This window comes from Triticum dicoccoides, chromosome 6B (assembly GCF_002162155.2).
Source record: "Triticum dicoccoides isolate Atlit2015 ecotype Zavitan chromosome 6B, WEW_v2.0, whole genome shotgun sequence".
Classification (NCBI taxonomy): Eukaryota; Viridiplantae; Streptophyta; class Magnoliopsida; order Poales; family Poaceae; genus Triticum; species Triticum dicoccoides.
This window is the reverse complement of record NC_041391.1, coordinates 569,886,584-569,891,688: the sequence shown is the minus strand read 5'-3', so window position 1 is coordinate 569,891,688 and position 5,105 is coordinate 569,886,584.

Here is a 5,105-nt window from a genome sequence, read left to right as displayed (position 1 = left end):
GTGGTGGTGGTGGTGGTGGTGGTGAATAGGCAACTAGCAATTTTTAGCTTTTCTTGACCAAATTAAACTTAGCATCAAAGTAGGTTGTCTAGATGTGCAACTAGGTGAGAAACCTAATATATGATACAACAACAAGAAGCACACAAGCTAGTAAGGGATACCACACTATAAAAGCTTGCACAAGTAAAGATAAGAGATAACCAAGAGTGGAGCCGGTGGAGACGAGGATGGGTTACCGAAGTTCCTTCCCCTTTAGAGGAAGTACGTCTTCGTTGGAGCGGTGTGGAGGCACAATGCTCCCCAAGAAGCCACTAGGGCCACCGTATTCTCCTCACGCCCTCACACAATGCGAGATGTCGCGATTTCACTATTGGTGCCTTTGAAGGCGGCGACCAAACCTTTACAAACAAGGTTGGGGATATCTCCACAACTTAATTGGAGGCTCCCAACGACACCACGAAGTTTCACCACAATGGAATATGGCTCAGAGGTGACCTCAACCGTTTAGGGTGCTCAAACACCCAAGAGTAACAAGATCCGCAAGGGATTAGTGTGTGTGGGGGGGAGTCAAATTTTTCTTGGTGGAAGTGTAGATCGGGGCCTTCTCAACCAATCCCTAGAAAATCAACAAGTTTGATTGGCTAGGGAGAGAGATCGGGCGAAAATGGAGGTTTGAGCAACAATGGAGCTTGGGGAGGGAAGAGGTGATCTTCTAGAGGAAGAAGACCCCCTTTATATAGTGGGGAAAAGATCCAACCGTTACCCCCTCTCTCAGCCCGTGCGGCGCGGTACTACCACACAGGGCCACGGTACTACCGCTGCAAAGTGCGGTACTACCGCTTGCGTAGTAGTGGCCAGAGGAGAGCCTGTTGCACAGGGCAACAAGCAGTAGAACCGCTGGAGAGGTACTATCGTGCGCCCCTACGGTACTACCGTAAGGCAGGGCTCTACAGGTGCTAGAATTGCACGGAAGTAAAAAATTACTTCTGTGACTACTTCCGCTGAGGCTGGAGTGGTGCAAAAATCCGGCACGATACTACCGCTCACAGGGGGCAGTACTACCGCGTAGGGTGGATGTAAAAAATTACATCCGTGCCTACTTCCGCATGCTTCAGCATCAGGGCTGGAGGCAGCGGTACTACTGCTCACGAGGAGCGGTACTACCGCTGGATCTTGCGGTACTACCGCTCCCTTGAGCAGTACTACCGCAAGGCCCTGCGATACTACCGCTTACTTGAGAAGTACTACCGCACGCCACAGAGGCTTTAGCAATTGGCAGCCTTCATATCGCAGAGATATGGATAAACAGATGGAGCTCCATCGAAGCGAAAGAAAGGTGGTGCAAAGGAATAGATGTGTACGTGTTGAGTCCACCATAACCTTTCCAAAGCGGGCCCCCTCTTAATAGTATGGCTTTCCTACGACTCAAACCCACCGAAAAGAAACGTAGAGAACCGCCGTCTCCGATAGGCTCCGAGGGGCACTGAATCGTCTTGTGCCTAGACATGAGATATCTGAAATGCTCAATGCACACGATTAGTCCGCAAATGCATTGTCGCAATCACCAAAACCACTTAGTAAGAAATATGCCCTTACAATCTCCCCCTTTTTGGTGGATTGATGACAATACTGGATTTGCACAAAGAGATATATAATGAGCATAAGCAAACCCAATATCTATAAAATATAGACAGGCTCCCCCTAGATGTGTGCATTCTATAGATATGCTTTGGACTGCAAAATACACACACTAGGATCGACGCTCCCCCTATCTTTACTCCTAATGGAGCAGTTGGTAGTCTCCGTTCCAGATTTTTTTTCGTCCCACCTCCCACCTTCGTCTGTTTTTTTTCGTCATTTTTTTCGTCTTGTTTTATTCCGCTCGATCTCCCACCACCCCCATTTCTTCTCCGCATGTAAAAAAACCGATGAAAAATTATACCGGGCAAATCCACCACATCCCCAAGCCCCTCTCTTCTCCCTCACCCTCACGCCGCTCACCCGCCCCTGATGTGGTCTTCTTTTGTAGCGCCGCCCCACGCCACGGCCGCCCTTGCCGGCTACAACCTCCCCGATCCTTCTCTCCATGCATTGCCGCCTAACACGCAGCCCTTCCACACAGTCTCCACCAGCACCGCGACGGGCGTAGCCTCCGCACGCGCTGCCACATCTCCTCCAGATCCAGCGAACGCACCTCCCAACCTATGGCGTACCTAGATGGTCACCGCCGCCGTCGGCTCCTCCATCTCCCTCGATTCTGCTCGCAGCAAGTCAGCCGAGGCGGTGAACTCCATGCTCCTCCTCCTCCAAGACTCTTCCTGGCCATAAATCCTAAGGCGGCTACAAATCGAGGGGGTCCCTGTGAAACAGATCTTCATCGGCGAGCAACAGACCGGTGTCATCTTCCTCGCCTTTGACATAGGTTGATATCGGCAGTGCGCTTTGTCACATGAGTTCTACTTCCTCTCGATCTCCCACGCCCACCTTGAGAACATCTGGGGGCTTTTGTTGTACATGGCCATGCCTGTTCTAGGTGCACCGCACCGTGGACCAGTATGAGCTCAAGCACACCCTCATCCACATTGGTGAGGGGTATGAGCTCAAGGGGGATCTCAAGGGTAGTGCAGGGCCTTCAACACCTACCATGTCATACCCAGCCAGGTAAAGAAACTTGCTGCATGTCGCAAAAAAAGTAAGCATTGGATACTTGCTTAAATTCTTGGAATTGGTGGAAGTGATATCTCTAGGGGTGCATTATATACTTCCCTAGGGAGTGAGATCACCAGCTTGAAGCTATCAGATGTGGAGATCTGTTTGTCTGTCTTGGTGGATGTCAATATTTCATAGAAATAAGTAAATCAGAATCTACTAAAATTTGCTAATGTGATATGTGCTAATACAGTGACGACACCTGAATTTTTCTTCTAAGAGGGATACCAATTTCATTCTTGGTCCTGATGATGCGGACGTATCACTAGAATGCGTCGGTGCTATACAAACGGTTTTTAATCCCTTTTCGCGATGGAATTTGGAACCATCACCTAGTGAATGACGGCGATAGGGAGTGTCCTTCCCACATGACCCAGAAACCATCGGGGATAGGGACCCTATAGTACTATTTTTCATTTGTGGTCGCATTGCCATCACAGTCGGTATTCTGTGGTGCTACGTTTACGATGCGCGACCCATCACAAACGGTTCACTATTATAGAATGTGTATGATAAGCATACAATCACACACATTTGCTTTTCACAAACCGTATGCGGTAACTAATTAAGAAGATTAGCTAATCGTCGTACGAGTGTCGGATAGGATTACGAAATGTCAGACCGTCGTAACATCGTCGTACACGACAACTATCGCACACGCTATTCTATGGTGCAATGTTTACGATACTTCATCAGAAATAGTTCATGGTTGCGAATCGTGTATGATAAGGCAACTATTGCACACGCTATTCTGTGATCCAACATTTATGATGCATACTCAATCAGAAATAGTTCATGGTTGCAAATCGTGTACGATAAGGCAACTACCGCAAACAGTTAGTTTACCAGCACCGTTTGTGATATTGTCTTACATCGCACACACTTTGCAAACGGCAACTGTGTGCACGCTTGCACACATTTCCTCTCCGTGAATCGTCTCGGATTATGGTGTATATCGCAAACGTTTGTATTTTACCAACCGTGTGTGCCGTAACAACCTAGAGAGCGTAATTTCACCGTAATTTAATTGCTGCTATATCAACCGTAAATTGAAATTGAAATTGAAATTGAATGTATGTTATAGCTTTATTCATATCCATCAGGTTCAGACAACCAATGCGTTATTCGATTCATAGGTACACATCAAGAATTACATAAGAACCAAATAAAGAATTATGAACCACAGTTGTATACTTGTACTCTTAAAGACGGTAAAGAAAGAGGCGGAATACATTCTGGTTGCTGAACAAGGTGAAGCAGAATGCCCATATTGTGCACTCCTCCATGCAGAAGGCACACACGACTCTAGTCCAACCCCTTGTGATGGCCGACCGCCCACCCTTCACGGTCTTCATGGAAACATCTAGATAATCATCGTGTTCTGGTAGAAATACTTTAACCTTTGCATGCCCACCAATCATGTAGTTTGAGAGGTAATCTTTAGTAAACTGCTTTGGGAACCACTACAAAGGAAAAAAGATTCAGACATTGTCATCTAACACAACTCATTATGGGCAGTAAAAAGAAGGCTGCAGAGTTCTTGCTTACCATCCTACAGTTCGCTGTTGTATTGGATAAAGTGTAAACAAATAGTTTAATTGCCATCTTTTGACCCATTTTACTAACAAACTTTATCAACTTCCTCACTTGACGCTGGTTCATCGATATCTCATTTCCCCATACGCAGAAAGGGTTGAAGCGCGGATCTTTACCAATGACATATGTACCTAAAAGCACCAAGTTAATATTAGAAGATAAACACCAATTGCACAATGATGTAGTACAACACTCTTTTATAATATCTTATAACATCCAATATATTCACATATTAGATGAAATAACAACTTATATTATGGGCCGGAAGGAGTTTATTGCATTCTCACAAATTAGCGGCTAATTAACTACTGTTGTATCCATGGGTTAGAGTTAGTTTGAGCTAGTTCGGGCTCAAATAGCCCTAAAGTATATCTAAACATGAGGGCTAGTTTGAGCTAGTTGCATCTATAACCCACCCAAAAAAACTATCCAACCCAAGAGATGCTAATTGGAGCTAGTTCTCCTAGTGCATTTATTGTCAATCTAAGTATCTAACCCTATCATCCAAACACCTCTTTGGATGGAGTTAGTTCAGGGTTAGTCATGAGCTAGAAACTAACTCTGTTGTTGTTGTTGTTGTTGTTGTTGTTGTTGTTGTTGTTGTTGTTGTTGTTGTTGTTGTTGTTGTTGTTGTTGTTGTTGTTGTTGTTGTTGTTGTTGTTGTTGTTGTTGTTGTTGTTGTTGTTGTTGTTGTTGTTGTTGTTGTTGTTGTTGTTGTTGTTGTTGTTGTTGTTGTTGTTGTTGTTGTTGTTGTTGTTGTTGTTGTTGTTGTTGTTGTTGTTTTTGTTGTTGTTTTTGTT